The sequence below is a fragment of the Canis lupus genome, chromosome 37 (genome assembly GCF_048164855.1).
Source record: "Canis lupus baileyi chromosome 37, mCanLup2.hap1, whole genome shotgun sequence".
Classification (NCBI taxonomy): Eukaryota; Metazoa; Chordata; class Mammalia; order Carnivora; family Canidae; genus Canis; species Canis lupus.
The window spans coordinates 22779580-22800167 of record NC_132874.1 but is presented as its reverse complement, the minus strand read 5'-3'; the positions used below and the strand labels follow the sequence as shown (position 1 = coordinate 22800167).

The following is a 20588-nucleotide window of genomic DNA, read 5'->3' as shown; positions in this document are numbered from 1 at the left end:
GTGGGGAAAGAAGGCTTCCGAGGAGGAGCTGTTGGACGCCGGGTGCCACGGAAGGGGGGAGCCTCCGGTCCACACTGGGGCGGGTGAGGGGAACTTTCAGAGAGTCTGTGAAGGCCCCGGTGCCTGGGGGAGCCCGAGGCAGGCCTGGCTGGAGCTGCCCCAACGGCAGAGCGCAGGGAGCCGGCATCTGCAGAGGCAGGACCTGGGGAATGCGGGTGAATGGATGGTGGAGAGTGGCCGGTGCCATCTCTTCCAATGGGACCATGGCCTGGGACCTGCCTCCGGGAGAGACAGAGTCGAGTGGCAGCTGAGAGGATGCTGGCGTGGCCGGGCGGAGGGGGGCACAGCCCACACCCAGTGGTGGGGCGTTGGGAGAGTCCTAGGAGGAGAGGTCTCTAGGGAGCCACAAGGCCACCTGTGGGAGAAAGAGAAGCCACCAATGTGCCATTTTCCTGGGTCTCCTCTCTCCCCTCTGGCCACCCTGCAGGCCAGAGGTGACATGGAGAGGGGAGTGGAGTGGAGGCAGAGAAATGGCCAAGCAGCCACCTGGCTCCCTTGCCCACCCTGTGTGCCCCGGAGCCTGCCTCAGGTGAAGCTGGAAAGCAGCAAAAGGCTTAAGCTAACATTAAAGGCTTGATTTGGATCCCACGGAACTTTTTGTACCAGAAGACCATTCATTAAAATCACAAAGGTCAAGGCTTCTGAGATATATAGTCTAGGCAGGGGAAAAGGAATTTGACCTGAGGGTGATTTGGGGGAACAAGAGAAAGAAAAAGGAGGGGGGGGAAGGGCGGGAGGGGGAGGGGGAGGCATTTTGAGGTGTGTCCCTAGTGGGGCAGCTTGTTCCAACAACTGCTCATGCCTGTGTCAGGTGGCACACGAGCACGTGGCCGTGGAAGAGGGCCAGGCTATGTGCTTCATCAGCCTAAAGCAAATTTGAGCTTAAAATGAGTTCAAATAACCCATGATGACTATTTACAGTGTTCCAGGAGTCCTGTAAAGCTTCATGTCCACGAGGGGCCACTGCATGCTCTCCAGTTAAAAGTCTCCAAAAAACCTTAAATCATGCGTATCCATTAGTTGAAGAAACTAATCGGTCTTATCAAATGTATTCATATGTGATTGTACAAATATATTAATTATCAAACATCATAACACACAGGGTTTCCTTGCAGATAGGAGAAAATTTAAGCAGGAAGGATTTAATACAAGAAATCAGATGCTTAGAAAGAGGTGGGGAGGAACAGGCTGTAAGAGCCAAGAAATGATTCCTAGAACAGCCCTATAGGATGGATCTGGGAAGCGGGCTTTTATGTCCCACTCAGCCTAGCAGTTGTGGGGTCAGGGTCTCCTGGCTTCAGCTGCGGAAGCCTGTGACTTTCTGAGTGCCTAATCCACCGGCAGCAGAGACCACCCCTGAAGTCCCCACCATTCCCTGGGGAGACAAGCCAGCCACGCGGGGCGGAGTGGTCACATCAGGGCTCTTCCCTCACGGAGGGGCCAGAGATTCCTGCTCACAAGGGTAGACAGCAAATCCTGGATGTAGCTAGGCCTTCCGCATCTGTGTTGTCTCCACCACGCTGTCGCTGTGGACCTGGCATGCCTCATTCACTGTCGCGGGCTTCCGCACAGCGTGGCTTCTGGCCCGGGAAACGGCCCCATGGCGAGGGAGGTGTGGTAAGGGCCTCGCACCTCCTCATTAGGCACATGCTCCATCACCTGGAAGCAGCCGGGGCCGGGCTGAAGGGCGGGCTGGCTTGCTGCAGACTTAGGCTGCCAGCCGGGACACAACACACTGAAGGTGCGATTCTCTCTTAAAGGATGCTTCTCAAGATCCGCGGATCCAGGAATCAAGAAATGGAAGTAGAGCTGCTCTTCTCTCCATTGTCACTAATAACCCACCCACAGAAATCGTGCTTCTTGTTGCAACATCCCTGAGCTCTGCTACGTTGGGGGTCTTAGTCCAAGAGTTAATGCTTCCATCATTGGACATCGCTGAGTTCTGTGATGAGACTGCCACTGGGCTGTTTTGGGCTTATTATGCCACCAGCCACTGGGTAGAAGAAGGGGTCACTCTAATGGCTGGAGTGATCAATCCCAATAACCAAGGGGGGATCGTGTTGCTGTTGCCCAATAGGGCAACAGGGACTATGTCTGGAAGCCAGGGGGTTCCTTGGGTGACTCTAAATGTTTCCATGCTTGTAGTGGAGGTTATTAGGGAACTATAGACCTCTCCCCCTCCCTCACAAAAAAAGGAAGAAGAACTCGTTGAGATTCAGACCATTTTGCCGATGAGGTTTCGGGTCATTTTACCAGGTTATGATGTAGACGAGCAGTTGCAGTTCTGGCTGAGGGCGAGGGAACTATGGGATGGGAGGTGGAAGAAGGAAACCATAGGCACCAGTTACAGGCTTGGGACCAGGGACGTGAAGGAGGCCTGAGGTGGCTCTGCCTCTTTTCTCTTTGCTTAGATGTCTCTTTACCTGTGTCTTCTCTCTTCTCCTTCCATTGTTATTTTATAAGTGAATTAACTTTATCATTTAGTCCTTAGGCTACAGAACATTTGGTGGGACTGTGACTGACTTGGAGGAGCAATGACCACATCCAGTGATGGGGACCATGGCTATGGCACCTCCTCATGAAGGGAAGGGCTGAGTACGACACTTCAAATGTGTATAAAAGAATGCATCTGGAAGCCTAGTAGCCAAAGGGGCCGAGTGTTGTCAGTGATCAATTTAGTACTTTGTATCACCAAATCTTCCCTTCTCTGAGCTTCTTCTTGATTCTGGAGCTGGATCTGTGTCCTGCAGTGCCTGGCAGCTGGAAGGTCAGCAAATCCCCACCGGTGCTGCTTCAGGTGGCTTTGGAGTGGAGGAAGTCCACCGAGGCATCTCTCAGGATGTCTGGGAGCTTTCTGAGGTACTTTAGAGACCAAAGTTCCAGCAAAGTCTGCTGGCAGAGGCACCCTAGCAACTTGTCTGCTATCGGCCTGGCCGCAGCCATGACCTCAGGGGCAGGGTGCGGATCCCAGCTCGGGGAGGGGGCGGGCTGGCCTTCTCCAGCGCACTGGTCAGCCCGACAGCTATGGCTCCCTCTCACGTCTGCGCTTCCTGGAGTTCTTAGAGTTCTCTTGGTTCTCATAGCCACCCCTCATCATTCCCTCCCCCATGATGGCTAATGATTCTCTTTGTGGAAATTTGCCTGTTTAAAATTACTGGGTGGTTTCTCTCTCTTGATTGGGCCCAGAGGGATAACATTGCAAGAAGGGGCTTCTCTGCCTGGACTCAGGGTCTTTTCCTCTTGTACCTGTGCCCTGGCTCTCCTCGGAAAGCTTCCCCCACCCAGTGGCACAAGGCAGAGCACATTCCCTGTGAGGGGTTTCATTGGTGGTGGCCCAGGTGACCTCCTGGAAGGTCTTCCTGACATCCGGAGGGTGCTCCCCAGGGAGCCTCTCTAGCCACTTTTGCTGGCACCACGGCCAGCAGCGTCCGGCCCCAGCCTGTGGCCCTTGGTGAGCTCTTCCACCTTCCAGTAAGCCTCACCCCACCTTGCAATGAGGTCTGAATCTCAGCCATGGTGGGGCGAGGGAAACCCTGTGCGACTGCGCTGCTTCCTGGGATTTGAGTCCTCAGCCATAGAAGTAGTGGCTGCCACTTACATTCGCTACTTCTGTTTTTTTCAGTGTTTTTTCTACCCCTCTTAGGAGTGAATTCCGTGTTACTTAATAATTCTACATATTAAACTTTCTCTGTTCCAATGACTCCTGTGGCTTCTCTCTCCTGATGGGATCCTGCAAGATACATTTACTATGAAATATCGTATCTGGCAGGGTTGCTTGTGCATAACAGGAAGGCCAAGCAGAGATATAATCCAGAGAATCAGGTGCTTAAAAAAGCTGGAGGAAGATAGTCTAGGCTGGAACATGGGCAAGGCCTCCAGGAATGCACTGCAGACCAAGGCTCACAAGGGAGCTGCTACCTTTGCCACTCAGGGCATTGTGGGGTCAGGAAGCATGAACAGGGGATCCCTGGGCTCTGGGAACAGGGCGCCTTAGCAGCAAAGCAGAAAGCAGAAAGTCGCTGCCATGCTGCACCTGGGTGGCCCAGGAAGTGGATGTCCCACTTATTCCCTCGCTTAACCTTCCAAATCCAAGTCTCCTGTGATTGCAGCTGATTGCAGATGTTTTACAATACAGAGCATTAATACAAAATTAGAGGTAGATTGAGGCCAACACATCAGGAAATGATTGCCATTGGAAGGATAGCTTATTTCTCATAGATCCCAAGAGAAGCACGAACCATGCAGGACCACAAGGGAGGCAACAGGGTCATCCAGAAGGCAGAGGAAGAGAGTGGGAAACATAAATAAGAGAGTCTTTCTTGTGGTTTCTGCAGCATAGAGTGGATGAGGTGGGGTAAGCAGGCTTGGGATTGGTTAGGTTAGAAATTTTCTGCAGGCTCTGGGGCCCACTGGCTGTCCCTGCTTGTGGCACCTGGCCCTGGGGTGATGAGAGCAGGTGCACTGTGGCTGGAGTGGGAGAGCCCACAGGGGAGGCGGGCAGTTGGGGTGCAGGCTCTGATTAGATGGTTTGTGTTTGGAAAGTGCTCCCCACCCCAGGAAGACTCCTCCTGGTGTGCATGTGGAGGATGGGCAAGCGAGGTAGGAGGCCGAGACAAGGTGGCTCAGGCATATCACTGGGCTGTCCAGGATATGGCTCATTCAGTTTGTGCACATAGGGTAGATGTGAAAGTTTATAGAAATGAGAAACATGGTCCATACACGAAGCTCAAATACCTGTGGAACCTTAGCCATGAGGGATCCAGCAAGCGTTTTTCAGCTTTCTACCCTTTGCAATCAGGAACACAAACCAGAAGAAGCTTGGAACTGATGCTGAGCTAGCCAGTCTCTCGTCAAACACAAACTCACACACTCACACACACACACACACACACACACACACAGCACACAGCACACTCCACAAATATGCGGAAAAAAGAGACATTAAAAGTTGAGAGTTAAGTTTTAGGCACTCTGATAATTTCTCCCTGCACCACAGGGTCCTTTTGCAGACCTCTCTAAGGAGACTTTAAAGAACAATACTAAAAAGCCACTTGACAATGCTCCATGGCAGGATGACCTCACCCACTGCAAAGGGCCCCACAGACTTGAAATCATTTGAATCCAAACACAACATTGTGAGGTAAGCCAATCAGGTATTACCCCTATTTTATAGATCAGGAAACTGAGGCCCAGAATGTTAAGTCACTCATCCACCATTATATCGTAAATAGTAGCAGACCAGAGGCTTGAGTTCTGATGTCTTCTTGGCCATGCACCATAGAATTTCATGAATATTTGAGAAGAGTTGTCAGTCTAGAAAAAAACTGATCTTGGTATCTGGGTTCTAATAATTATGTATATCTTTGATTTTCTTTTAGCTTAAGGCCAAAAGCTAAGTAAATGTTTAGGGAAAAAAAACCCTTCATTTGAACTTCAGATAACATATTATCTAATGATGCACTGCCATAAAGTTTAATAGCTTTAAAATCCACAGCTAACATTATCCTTAATGAAGAAAATCTGAAACCTTTTTTCCTAAGGTCAGGAATAAGACAAGGACGTCCATTCTCACGAGTTTTATTCAACATAGTACTGGAAATCCTAGCCACAGCAATCAGACAACAAAAAGAAATAAAATGCATCCAAATTAGTAAGGAAGAAGTAAAACTTTCACTATTTGCAGATGACATGACACTATATAGATAAAACCCAAAGACTCCCCCCTAAAATTGCTAGAACAGATAAACAAATTCAGTAAAGTCACAGGATACAGAATCAATGCACAGAAATCTGTTGCATTTCTACACACCAATAATGAAGCAGCAGAAAGAGAAATTAAGAAAACAATCCCATTTACAGTTACACTCCAAATAATAAGATACCTAGGAATAAACCTAACCAAAGAGGTGAAAGATCTGTACTCTGAAAACCATAAAACATTGGTGGAAGCAATTGAAAATGACACAAAGAAATGGAAAGACATTCCATGCTTATGGATCAGAAGAACAAATACTGCTAAAATATCTGTACTACCCAAAGAAATCTACACATTTAATGCAATCCCTATCAAAATACCAAAAGTATTTTCTATAGAACTGGAACAAATAATCTTAAAGTTTATACGGAACCACAAAAGACCCCGAGTAGCGAAAGTAATCTTGATGGAGAAAAGCAGGCTGGAGGCATCACAATTCCAGACTTCAAGCTCTCTTACAAAGCTGTAGTGATCAAAACAGGCACAAACTGGCACAAAAATGGAGACATAGATCAATAGAACAGAATAGAAAACCCAGAAATAAACCCACAATTATATAGTCAACTAATCTTTGACAAACAGAAAAGAATATCCAATGGGGAAAAGTCTTGTCAACAAATGATACTGTGAAAACTGGACACCACATGCAAAAGAATGAAATTAGACCCCTTTCTCACACCAGACACAAAAATAAATTCAAAATGGATGAAAGACTTAAATGTGAGACCTGAAGCCATAAAAATCCTAGAAGAGAGCACAGGCAGTAACTTTTTTGACATGGGCTGTAGCAACTTTTTCCTAAATAATGTCTTCTGAGACAAGGAAAACAAAAGCAAAATGAACTATTGGAACTACATCAAAATAAAAAGCTTCTGCACATTGAAGGAAACAACCAATAAAACTAAAAGGCAGCCTATGGAAAGGGAGAAAATATTTGCAGATGACATATCTGATAAAGGGTTAGTATCCAAAATACATAAAGAACTTATACAACTCAACACCCCAAAACCAAATAATCCTAAATCCAGCTAAAAAATGTGCAGAAGATACAAATAGATATTTTTCTAAAAAAGACATAGGAGAGGCCAACAGTCACATGAAAAGGTGCTCATCATCACTGATCACCAGGGAAATGGAAATCAAAACTCCAATGAGATACCACTTCACAACTGTCAGAATGGCTAAGATCAACAATGCAAGAAACGCAAGTGTTGGCGAGGATGTGGAGAAAAGGGGACCTCCGTGCATTATTGGTGAGAATGCAAACTGGTGCAGCTACTGTGGAAAATAGTGTGGAGGTTTGTCAAAAAAGTTAATGAAACTACCTTATGATCCAGCAATTGAACTACTGGGTATTACCCAAAGAATGTAGAACATCAACTCAAAGGGATGCACGCACTCCTGTGTTTATAGAAGCATCATTTACAATAGCCAAGGTATGGAAGCAGCCCAAATACCCATTGAATGATCAATGGACAAAGAAGATGTGCTATGTACACACACACACACACACACACACACACACACACACAGGAATATTACTCAGCCATAAAAAAGACACCTTGCCATTTGCAAGAACATGGATGGGGCTAGAGAGTATTATGCTAAGTGAAATAGGTCAGACGAAGAAAGATAAATACCATACGATTTCATTCATATGTGAAATTTAAAAAACAAAACAGGCAAAGGGAAAATAAGAAAGAGAAAGCAAAGCAAGAAACAGACTCTTAATGATAGAGAACAATCTGATGGTCACCAGAGGTACGGGGGGAGGTGGATGGGTGATGGATGAAATAGGTGATGGGGACTAAGGAGGACACGTGCTGTGATGAGCACTGGGTGTTGCATGGACCTGTTGAATAGCTATATTGTACACCTGAAACTCATGGAACACCGTATGTTAACCGGAATTAAAATAAAACTTTAAAACGAAGTTTAATGGACTTGAAATGGTGTGTGTAGACTCTCACCCCTGTATTCTCACTTTACCTTTCCAGTATGAACAGGCACATCCAGAGAGGGTGGCCATTTCTGATTTCTCTGATGAAGCAAGGCCAGCAATAACATGCACCGCTGCACACCAATGCAGAGCTGCAAAGGCACAGAGTGCATAGTTTTGACGTTTCTTAAGTCATATGAGCACATTCTGAAACAGAAAAAAAACATGGGATGCCTTGAGTTCTTGCTGAGTAACCTGTTTCTAAATAAACCACATGCTTTGAAAAAAAAAATAGTCCATTGAGATTGAGAAAGAACCAGTGGAAAGATACCCCGAGGGAACTCGGTGACTCAACATTGTAGACAAATAAATTACACCTCTGGTTCAGACTAATTCTGTGTGTGCGCTTCTAAAAAATAGGCAAACAAATGTGAAGAGTTACTTAGAGTTTAATTGGTTTAATGCATTAATCACTGCATTGCAAAACAAGGAGGCTAAGCTAGCAAATTTAATTGTGGAAGGAGAATCCAGTTGAAGGTTTCATTTATCAGGGAAATATTTACCTCCATTTTCTCCACATTTCTATTACAGCAAGAGTAGTCCTTCTTCATTTGAGGCCTTTGTGTCACTCGAGAAACCAGAATGCTTATTTCACTTTTGTAGCACCGAATTGGAAAAAGAAATAGGTAGCTTAAGTGGGAATCAGCTAGAAGGATCAAGTTCACCTGGTGGGGAAAATCCACAGGGACCCAGTTGGCTGTTGTTTACTCTTCATGTTTACACGAAGGAGTGCCATGTCACCCCCAAAAGGGAAAGAGAACCCACGGGGTTGCCTCTGTGGTTGTTGGAGAAGCGGTCAGTTCCGGAAAAATGACGTTTTAGAATCAAATGTGCAGGAGAACGCAATACCTTTTGCCCATTAAGAAGGTATTCTATGGATTACGAATCTTTGCTGTATTCTGTGGAGAAACGTCGAATCTTAAAATACTTTTTTCTAGCATCCAGGAGCCTAGATTTTCATTTGCGTCTACCAGGGAGATTGAAACTAACCGTCTCCCTATGGGCGCAGAAAGAGTGAGAATGGAAAGCAAAATAATCTCAAGTCTGGGGTGTGACACCAAGGGCACGCAGACATCTCGTTCTAGCAGCTGGTGGCCTATCCTTCCTTCTTTCCTCTCTGACCCCTTTTATAATTCTCCAGGGGACCACTCCAGAATCTTAATTAAGAACATGAGCTTTTAATTAATCAATGGCTGAATAAAGAAACTGTCATATATATTCACACAACAGAATATTATTCAGTCATAAAAAAGAAGGAAATCTTGCCATTTGCAGGAGCATGGATAGACCTAGAGAGCATCGTGCTAAGTGAAGTCAACCAGACAGAAAAGGACAAATACTGTATGATCTCATTTATATATGGAATCTTAAAAAAAAAAAAAAAAGAAAAGAAAAGGAAAAGTAAAAAAAAAGAAACTGAGCTCATAACTACAGAGAACAGACTGGTGGTTGCCAGAGGTGAGGGCCGCAGGGGTGGGGGAAAAGTGCAAAAGTGGTCAAAAGGTACAAGCTTCTGCTTATAAAGTAAATCAGTGCTGGGGAGATAATGTCCAGCATTGTGACTATACATACACAGTAACACAGTACTGTAGATTTGAAAGTTTGTAAAACAGTAGACATTGAAAGTTCTCATCGCAAGAAAAAAGCACTGTCACTCTATGGTGATGAACGTTAACTGGACCTTGCGGTGAGCATTTCATCCTGCATACGTGATCTGAATCACGGAGTCCTACACCTGACTAATATAACCTACTACATCAGTTACACCTCAGCAGTAAGGGTGGCTCAGGGCGTGACCCCGGGGTCCTGGGATCGAGTCCCGCATCCGGCTCCCCACAGGGAGCCTGCTTCTCCCTGTGCCTGTGTCTCTGCTTCTCTCTCTGTGTCTCTCGTGAATAAATAAATAAAATCTTAAAGAAAAATAAAGTATGCAAATCTTAAGCGTAGAGGTCATCTATAAAATACATAACTTTCTGGACAGAAAATCCATGAAATGGCCAGCACGATGAATGAAGAAAGCACATTGCCAAAATGCGTAGACACCAGTAAGAAGAGAAGGCCCTGAAAGCTTCCAGAGAGGAAAAAAAAATGGTCACATGCAAAGCCAAGAGAATCCAAATGTTATGGGGGCCTCTCAAAAACTGTAGTAGAAGCCAGAGGACCAGGGAGAAATGATTCTCGACTTACCGATGATCAGTCCAGAGGTGGGGTGGAGAAAGACACTTGTCAGATGTGCGTGGTGGAAAAATGTTGATGTCTCATGAGCAATTTCATGAGAGTTATTAGAGGATGTGCTCTTGAAACAGGGTGCACCAAGGAAGAGGTGGCCGACTCCAGACCAGAGAATTTGAAGCCAGACTGATGCTCCCGGCCCTGACGGAGGCAGGAGGACTGAGGGTCTGGGAGAGATGTAGCCTAGAAAAAAAAATGGGATAGTTAAGTTAGATATCTGATATGCTCGGCCACGTGGGTAACAATATTCAGAAGGTTTTCATAATTTGTTGAGGATTTTGGGAAGAATTGACAAAGAAAGCAAACAAAAAATATGATTGGCTCTAGAAATGATAGCTATCATTAGATCCAGGGGAATAAATGTAAAAATATGTGTAAGGAATGAATTAAATCACAGTTCCTGGTCATGATATTGTAAGTGCAGATGATTGATGTGACCAATAAGGGAAGGTGGGAGCGTGTGGGACAGGAGACAGAGTGCCAAGGTGATGTAATACGCAGTTTTCATGACAGGAGATCAGCAGACAATGTCTAAAATCAATAAACCAAGAAATAATGATCCAATGATATTATTTAGAATTAGGGCTGCAAATACCGGAAGAGCGAAGAGTTCAAGGTACCATCTTTCATCACAAGGCTTATTCTCTTTGATTTTAATTGTGAACTTTATCACTTTGATGACTTTTAAAAGGACATGGCAAAGAGAAAGGAAGTTCGGAGACGGTAGTGTTGGGAGAAATGGCTTCTGATTTGCAAGAGCAGGTGCTCGGGGACTTAGAAAAGGTAGCGCTCCGAGGGTGCAGTGAATGCCACAAACGGTGCGCTGCAAAGGGAGCCAATGACCCAGGCTGGATGGGTGGCTCCTTGGAGCTGGATGGGTGGCTGGGGGGTGGCTGGGGCAAGGTGCTGGAGAGGGAGCCCTCCCAGCAGGCCCGGTGCGGGGTGGGGGGGGGGATGCCTCCTCGCCCCCTCCCCTCTTTCTACTTTGCGGCCCGTGGGTCAACCCTTGTTCTCTCTAACCTTAGATTTGCTACAAGAGGGGGTTGGGCTGGTGTCTCCTAAGGTCGCTTCTGTCTCTAAGATCCAGGTCATCTGTGACTACAGGGGCCCAGAGCAAGGGAGGCGAAAGTAGAAGCCAAAATGGAGAGACAATAAAGAGGAGGAGGAGAGGTGACAGGAAGAGAGAGGAGCCAGGGGGAGGGAGAATGGAAAGAGAGAGGAAACCCCCGACACCCTGCATTCTTGAGAGTGAAGCCTGTGCCTCGACATCCTGTATCCTTAATGGAGACTAATTAAATGATGGGAGCGCAGCAGAGCAAAGAGCCCTCAGCAAAGCATCTGGAAATAGAAGGCTCGGTATTTATTTGGAAGACAGTAATTTCATTTTCCAGGGAGAATTTTCGGTAAAAAGAGTTTACACGGGCAATTAAATTCTTACCTTTCAGCATAGCTGCCTGAGAGCTATAAAAATAAGAATGTCTCGTATTTCCCATGAGTCAGCACTCTCTGGACCCACGGTACCGGACTGGGCCCTCGCGGCACCATCGCGAAGTCCTACTACTCTCCGCACTCACCCAGCAGGTGCGCTGCGGCTCCCAGAGGTGGGCCCATGTGGCCAGCAAGAGGGCAGAAGCCCCGAGGGTCAAGCCAAGGTCTCTTTTATTCCCAAGCCATGTTCCTAACCTCTCTCCCCCCCACCCCTGCAGCTCTCCTAACTTCTCCCACTTCTCCATCTCCATCCCCATCCCCATCCTCTTTGTCTTTGTCTACTTCCTGGTCTTCCTTTTCATTTTCTCCATCTCAGCCTTCTCTGCCTCCTCCCCCCTCCTCTTTTATCTTCTTCATCTTTTGGAACAGGCACCGCATTCATATTGTTCAAAAATGGAACCAACAAGGAAGGTAGGCGCTGAGAAATCCTGCTCCTCCTCTGCCGCCCAACCACCCACTCCTGCCTCCACTCCGAGGCTCTGCCGTCGTTGGTTTCTTGGGTATCCTTTCAGGGCATCTTTCCGCCAACACAAGAAGACAGAAATGATATTCCTGTTTCCTACTTTCTTACCGCAAAGTTAGCATACCACGTTATTACATACTTTTGCATTTTTCTGTTTTCACTTATTAATGTGTCCAGGCGATATTTTTATTTTAGATCACATGGAGCTTCCTCCTTTTTTTTTTTTTTTAAATTGCATGTATATTACAGGGGCAGGCTATTCTAGGGTGTGAATAAATCGTAGGTTTATTTAGCCAATTCCTCAGGCATGCACTTGGGTGGTTTCCAGGTGTTTTACTATCATAAACGATGCTGCAAGGACTGGTCTTGTCAGATGTAGTCCATACCGATCAGATACAGCGTAGCTCCAGAAGCAGGGTCGCTGGGTCAAAGGGGAAGCGTATTTGAAGTTTCCATGGCGACACCTCCAGGGAGAGTTGTACCCTTCCTGGCTTCCACTGAGGACGAACAGCATCTGCTTCCCTAGCATTTGGCCAGTGGGGTGTTTTGTCAAACTTTTGGAAGTTTTCCAATTTGACCAAGGACAACTTGTGCCCTCGTGGAGTTTTAATTTTCATGTCTGTGATTATGAGTGCTCACACATATTTAGGACCATTGGACTTTCTCCTCCTGTGAACTGCTCACGACCTTTGCCCATTTTCCTACTGGTCTTATGGCTTTACTCTTTATTTCTCGCAGCTCGTCACATCTTTCAGAGAAAAATCCTTTTCTGTGTCATGAGCTACAAATGCTTCCCCTAGTTGTCTTTTTTCTCTGTGTTGTGCTCTGATGACATTTTCTATATAGAGGTGATTGTTCTTGGTTCCAGTCACGATTATGAGCTTTTTTCCCCGTTGCTTCTGGAGTTTGAGACACAGATATGCCAATCTACTCCAAGGTTATTGGATCAATCAGAGTCCTAATCAGAGTCCCAATTATGATAATTCCAGAAGAGTTTATGTACAAAGGAATTACAAGGGGTGTGGGCAAAATTTAGGCCTCCACCCCTCAAGGGCAGTACAAGAATCAGGGCCTAGGAGCAATAGAGGTGTCATTACCCCTGGGCTTCAGGGGGCAATGAACAGAGGGGTTATTACAGCCCAGAGGGAGAGATAGCTGTGTAGACCAGGCCAGCTAGAGAAGAACATTTGTGTCTATTGGGGAAACAGTGGCCTACAAGAGGAAGCCAAGAAGTGAACACCCTACCCTTATTTCCCTCGGGCCCTCCTGTGTCCTGCCATGGCTTCCCATTGGCCAGAGGGTGCAGGATCCTACTGGAATCATCCATGCGAGCAGCCTTTCACAGCGGACAATAGGGATGGTGAGTGGATCGGAACTCTGCGGGGTGGGGGTGGGAAGTGGAGGAGACCCAGCACAGTCAGAGAATGCCTGCTCGTAATACCTCCACAGTTTTATTTTTTACCTTTAAAACTGACCCATTGGAGTTTGCCTTGATATACTTTACTAGGTGTGGCATGGTTCCAACTTTATATTTTCCCTAATGGCTATCCACTTGTCCCAACCCTGTTTGTTACAAAGTTCGCCTTTACCCACTGATTAGAGTAACCATATTTGTCACATGATGTCAAATGGAACATCTCATGTAGATTTGGGTCTATTTCTGGATTTTCTCTTCTGTTGCATTGGACCCTCGTCTATTCACGTACCATTCTGTATTAACTACCAAGGCTTTATGATGGGTTCTAAAATCTGGGGAGACCAATCCTTCCTCATTTTTCTGTTTTAGGTTTTTCCTGGGCTCTGCTCACTGGTTTGTTTTGGCTGAACCTGCTTGTCTATTTCTGAAGGAAGGAAAGTTATTAGCACATTTTGGAGGATTATGTTAAATCTATAAATTTATGGATGGATGCCGCACATCTCTAAACCACAGTAGATTTCTTCTTTGAAACAGCGATTTGTCAAGAAACCTGGCAGGTGCTACCCTACCAATGAGAAAGTTACGATATACAATAATGGGACTGATATCAGGTCCCTCCCTATGGGATGCATTGAGAACACACCACTCAGAATAATGTTCCTGCCAAAAATGTCTAACCTACAACTCATCTTGAGAACATATTATATAGAATCAAACTGGGGGCATTTCCTGAAAGAGATGGTCTATACTATTCAAAAATATCAGTATTGTCAGTTACGACTCAATTAAGCTGAAAAACAATCAGTATCTTGAAGGACAAAAAGGGATAAGAACGTTGTTCTAGATAAAAAGAGACAAAGGACATGACAACTACAGGCACTATGTGGTCCTGTTTGGATCCTGGATCAAGGGAAAAATATCCGTAAAGGATGTTAATGGAAGAAGTGACAAAAATTGAATATGTGCTGCCGCTCAGGTCATAGTACATTGGTATCAATGTCAAATTATTTGAATTTGATAAATGTACTGTGGTTATGTAAGAGGATATTCTTGTTCTTACAAAATGCATGATGAAATATTTAGGGGCAAATGGTGTTTGCTACTCACTTTCAAAACACTCAGAAAAAAATGATACACATATGCACTTAGATAAGAGTAATAAGGTAAATACGGAAAAAATGTAAATAATTGATAACTGGGTGAAAATATATAAGAACTCTTGGCTTTATTCTTAAGACTCCTTGGTAAATTTAAAATTACTCAAAAGTAAAAAGTTAAAACAAAAGAAAGTTTGGGTGAGCGGATAGAGAGAAGATAATGCTGAAAGGTATGAACTCCTTCCTGCTTTTAGCCAATTTGAGCTTGATTCTGTCTTGTAACCCGTTGTCTTAAAACCCAGAGGAATATCAAATTAATCAATATTAGTCAAGCTTGCTTTCTTTCTTTCTTTCTTTCTTTCTTTCTTTCTTTCTTTTTTTTTAAAGATTTTATTTGTTTTGAGAGAGAGAGGGAGGGAGAGCACAAGTGAGGGGGAAGGGCAGAGGGAGAGGGAGAAGCAGGTGCTCCACTGAGCAGGGAGCCCAGTGGACCAACAGACATGGGGCTGGATCCCAGAACCCTGGGATCATGACCAGATGCTTAATTAACTGAACCAGCCGGGTGCTCCTGAAATCTTATTTTCAATTCCCATAGCTAATCACAACTCTGACTGCAACACACACAGCCACACACACACATCTGCTTCCACCTGAAGCAGCTCCAACTAGTGAGTTGTTATTGGGCATTGCCATGCACTGAATGCCTCCTGCTCACAGGACCAAGAGAACATGCAAGGGAGCCAAGCTTGCCCTTGGGATTTGAGTGCTCCCAGTGCCGATGACCAGCAAATGTATTTGATTTTGGTTCACAAAACCAGAGGGAATCTCTCTGATGTTCTTCTTTGGGCCAATCCCCACAATAATAAGAACAGTGGCCTCCGTGACTGCGCCCACCACGACTAATTTCTGGAATGCTAACTGTGTTCCAGACTTTGTGTTGTTCACTTAATCTCGCATGATCTTGTTTTCTTAGAAGAACCTGGTGGGTAGTTACTATTATTACCCCCATTTGACAGATGGGCAAAGTGAGCTAACTCCCCCCTCTAACAAGTGGTAGGAATGAGACTCAAAGCTGGCCATCTGCTTCTAGAATATGCTCCTTATATTCTCTGTGGCATCTTCACAATGCCCAATGTCAGATGCAGTCTCAGAGGTAGGAATCCACCTCCCAGCCAGCAGGCGCTGGGGTGGCCACAGTGAAATTGAGAGAAGCTGTAATAATCACTAGAAACAGATAGCTCATTGCCTTATAAAGTGTGGACCACTGCTCCAGAGGATCAGAATCCTTGTTGGCCAAGAACACGGCCTCCAGGAACCTGTGAGAAGGGTTTGAGAACGGTTTGTATACAAATTGTGCATGCTCCAGGAAAGGATTCAGAAATAAATCCTCTGGATGCAAAGGAAGAAACAAGGCCAGTGACAAAAGGAAACAGGATTCAGGAAACAGATGCTCTTTTGCAAACAGACACAGAAGCTCTAAGGGGTGGGCACAGGAAAAAGCAGCGTGAGGGACAGTGATGCCGCACGGTGAGACACTGGATGTGGAGCAGGAAGGAGCCGACTCCCACCTGGGCGACGCTTCTCAAAGCCGTTGGCAGATGAAATCCAGCATTTACTGGCCGCTCTTCTGCTGCGCTCTGAAGGCAGTCGGGAGCGTGTGTGTGCACATGTTCCATCCCCATAACACACACACGCACACACACACAGATTGCATGGAGGCTCATCTGGGTTACCTGAGGATGCCGGGGTTAACTGGATTCTTGTAAACTATTAATCCCCAATTCTTGGCAGAGCCAGATTAAGGAGTGGCCCAGCTGGGCAGCAATTGCCCGAAGTGCCACTCCACATGGGCCACAGCAGCGGCCACTCTTGGTCTCTGCCCAAGTCCCCAGAGGCCCACTTGTTCTTGAGTGCCCAAGCCCCGGCCTCCCTGTGCTTTGCTTCTGGCCCCTGTGCCTGGACAACCCACGGGGGGACTAGAGAGGTTTGCCTGCATGTGCAGTCCCACTAATGTGTGGTGGTGGCGGTGGGGGGGGGGGTGCGGCTTTAGCAACAGCTCTCTAGGGAAGGAGTATGAAAACCCAGGTCCCCTGCTTTGACAGAGGGCAAAGTCCAAGGAGTAATTTTCACTCTAGATCGATCTGAAGAACAGGCTGAGGCAGTGTTACAGCCCACTGTGGCCGCCTCCCATTTCCTGTTCCACTCTCCCCACCCTGAATAAATCACAAGCACACAAACCCTGGCCTCAGGCTCTGCTTTGAGGGAGTCTGGCCTCCAACAACCACTATCACCGTTGGAGAAATGTAACGAGGAAGAGAAAAATGACATTTGCCTATAGAACTTGACTCAGGGTTATTGCCCAATGTGCTTGGAAAGATTTCCCGATTATTTACTTGGGTGTGAGGGGTGAGCCCCACCCTCTCCAATGTGCTGGCTCAAGTGTTTTCTAGAGAATGCAGATCCAGTCCCTGTGGGCTTTTTGTTGGTGTGTTTTCTGGGCTTGATACATAAATTGGAGGGGGTGGGCTGAGCAGAATTGCTTGGGATGATGGTGTGGAGATTGAGCTTTGCCGGGAGGGGACAGGAAGGAAGAGGCTGGAGCGGCGCTGAGCTCCTCCTCGATGTAGATATTGAATGGTATTAAATTCCATTAAAACGTTAGTTTTCTTGGAGCACCCTCATGCCTCCAGCTGCCCTTGCTTCCTGGTGAGAAAGAGGCGAGTTTTCTCTGAGCTCTCTGAAGAGGAACTAAGAAAGACACAGGCTGCCAGGGCGGGGAGTGATGTGCATGGAGGCCCATCTGTGGCACTGCAGTCCTCGAAGGTCTGCTGCCCATCCCAGTGGCCTGAGGGAGTCAGCGGGACCAGTGGGGACCCTCCGTGACTGTGGGACCAGTCACAGTTGGGGGAGGGGGTCTGGTGCAGTCCTGGGCAATGACATCTCATCTGTTAGCGTAGGAACATTCTCTACAAGGTAGAGAGAGAGAGAGGAGCCGGCCCCTTCCATGTCAACAACCCATCAGACCTGTACTTTAAGTCTGAATTTGGGTGGAACTTCCGTGTTATGAGCAAATTAACAGGCTAGATGACCATCCTACCAGCTAATGGATCCAGTGACTATACCTGAGGTTTAGCCAAGCTAACGTCTGCAGCACAACACAATCAGGAAATGTATGAATCACTCACATGTTTACGTATCAACTCTCCAGATGGAGTGTTAGCTTGCTGTGGGAGCCCCGTGTCATCCAACCCGACCAGCTATGGACCAGCTCCTGTGCTGCAGGTAAACAAAAGGAACAGGCCTCCCTCTGGCTTTTGATGTGCTTCCCAAGTACCTGGGAGTTATGACTTGTGTCCTAATTGATATACGAGGGGACAGACTCCGTGGCTTGCTCAGCAGCAAAGGGGCACAACGAAAGGACTGGTGTCATGAAGGGAAGGCTCAGGCTAGATTCAGTCTCCCTGAGTAGCCGGGGTGGGCGGGCGAGGTGCAGACCAGCTGAGCTCATAGAGCTGTGGTGGACAGTCAGTGGAGTGGTGCACGCTCCACGCAGAGTGTCTGGGAGAGTAGCTGGCCCAGAAAGGATGTAGAGGGTATTGTTCTTATGTACGCACACGTACACACGTGTAGTTGTGCATACTTTGTTAAATTGTGATATATGAGCACTCAGTAATGGGTAATAATAAATGATTAGGTTATAGCTCATTTTTATATGATATGTGTGATGCATTATTATTTCAATGGTTACATATATGATCATGCTTTATGTTAATATGCTATGTACGATATATTGCTATGTTGTTATATTAACATATCATGTGTAATAGCCTACAGTTCAGTAATTTATTATGAAGCATTATATATTAAATAACACTACCATTTAATTTTATATATTTAGTTAATGTATAAAATCGAACAGTATTGTGTACTAGGATGTTATATATGCAGAGTACGTATACACAGTGCATATTATTGTGGGCAAGGGTCTCATGCTGGGAATGTTCCAGCCTGAGGAGAGAAGAGGCGTCAGTCTGCTAGGTGTAGCCTGTTTCAGGACACAGAGTGGGAGGGAAGGATGGAAGGGGATTTTAGGATTCCTGTGTCATGGCTCCGCGGGGATCTGAGCTGCACTCAGTAAAGACCAGGGGACGCTCACTCCCTCACAAGCATGCCCTGAGCGCTTCGTGCAGGCCAGGCACTGTGCTAGCTACGGGAGAAGCAGCCACAAATGACATAGGTGGGGTCTCTCCCTGGTGGAGGCCATCAGTGCACAGAGGGAGTCCAAGGAGACGTGGGAGGGGGTCAACCTGAGAAAGAGAAGAGAGGCCCAGGGTGCCCCAACGTGGAGTGAGGAGGGGCTGAGGCCCGACAGCTACGGGGAGGGGTCTCAAAGAGGCCTGGGCTCCGGCACAAGGAGTTAGGTAGGTGAATGGTGAAGAGAAGGGCTGGCTGGTGCACAAAGAAAGTCTCATACCCAAAGCCAGCTCCTCTGAGGTGCGTAGGGGGGGCCCCTGGGTGGGTGATGCCAAGCGGTAGCTCAGGGAGTCAGGGCCCTGTGCTGTGGCCGGAGAGGCAGCCTTGCACCGGAGCTGGGGCCTGGAGGCTGAGGAAGACCTGGAGGGCTCACCGAAGCCAGAACAGGGGCTCAGTGCTGAGGGGTCCTGCGCACCTGGCGCCGGGGTGCAAGAGAAGGAGGCATCAAGGGAGACTGGAAGGTTCTGGGCTTAGTGACCTGAACAAAATCCATCGTTCTTGAAGATGGGGGATGCATCTTGGGAAAAGGCTGAGCTTGTTTTAATATTTCTAGCATCAGCTTTGGAAGAGTTGGCTGAGCTTGTGTTTTTGGCTTGTTTCAGGATTCATACGTTCAAATAGACTGATGAAACAAAAACACGGTTTTTGAATTAGTCACGGATACCCTCTAACTGAACAAACCACTGGCTTGCTTGCTAATTGCTTGTAGTCGCCAGGATCATACATATGGACGATGTGGGAGTTCCCGCTCATCACACGCACGCACACAGCCCGTGGATGTGTTACAAAGGTCTAGTGATCTGACTTCTGAGAATCATGTGGAAGGATTAGAATAAAGACTAGAGGTTTAAAAAAAAAAAAAAAGGCTAGAGGACACGGGGGCCCCTTCTGACTCCGTGTGATGAACGTCTCAGCAGTTAGGGCGACGCGCATGGACGAGCTCATCTGCAGGGAGAGGGGCACCCTCCTGCCGTGGTTCGAAGAGCCCTGATCGAGGACACAGTCTGACACGTGCACGAACGGGCAGATGGCCACAAAGGTGGCTCTCAACCCCGAGTCTACGGTCCTGGGCCCTTGCAGCCTTACAGAAGGGAACTTGGGGTCTTCTCTTACTCCCCCAGGTGACTACTTCCTGTCCACAGTTGCGTCAAAGCAGGGGCCCCTATGCACAGTCTCCTTCGGGAGACCCTGGGCACACGGGCCTGGAGTCCCTGCTGGTCCCTCCTTTCTCCCCCTGGTCTGTGGGCCGGCGCCCCCCCAAAGCCCTGCCCTGAGCTCCAGGAACCTGCGGCTTCCACAGTCACAGCCCTCACATTGGCCAGACTCGGCCTCTTGCCCTCACATCGGCACATCACACAGCCACCCCCTCCTCTCCTATCTCCCCACCTCATCACCCTTCACTCCCGCCCCCCGCCCTCACGTCACTGACAAGGGAGCAGAGCCGATGGGAGCCAAGCACTGTCTCTGCAGAGATGGCCACAAGGCTAGGAGGAGGACTCTTCCCAGGAGACCATGCTGCTCGGTGGCCTAAAGATGCAGAAGGCCAGACTGCTCGTGGCCTCCCCCAGGGTACCAGGGTAAGGCCTTCCTGTCTGTCCCCTGCCCCTGAACTGGCACAGAGAGGCAGGTGGGAGCCTCGGCCCGTCATCCCCGGAGGCCGCGGGCTGCAGCGTGGTGGCCGGCCCGCTGTCCCCAAGCAGGGCTCCCTGTGGGCATCACCGTCGGCCAGCTGTGCCAGACCGCAGGGCTCGCCCAGGAAGGTGCGTGGCCGCGTTCACGTTCGGATGGTGGTGCACAAAGTGCTCACACCTTGAGGAGGCGGG

General features: G+C 47.5%; 1 long non-coding RNA gene across 7 annotated transcripts in view; it reads left to right on the top strand.

Moving 5' to 3' along the window:
• Positions 1-20588, top strand: part of LOC140626304 (uncharacterized) — a 106847-nt gene that overhangs the window by 35047 nt on the left and 51212 nt on the right. For 5 of the 7 annotated variants that reach the window (XR_012025496.1, XR_012025499.1, XR_012025495.1 and 2 more), the window contains exon 2: positions 17720-17793. The exons of the other annotated variants lie outside the window; for them this stretch is intronic. This is a non-coding gene — a long non-coding RNA (uncharacterized lncRNA). The remainder of the gene's footprint in view (positions 1-17719; positions 17794-20588) is intronic. 7 annotated transcript variants of the gene reach the window in all.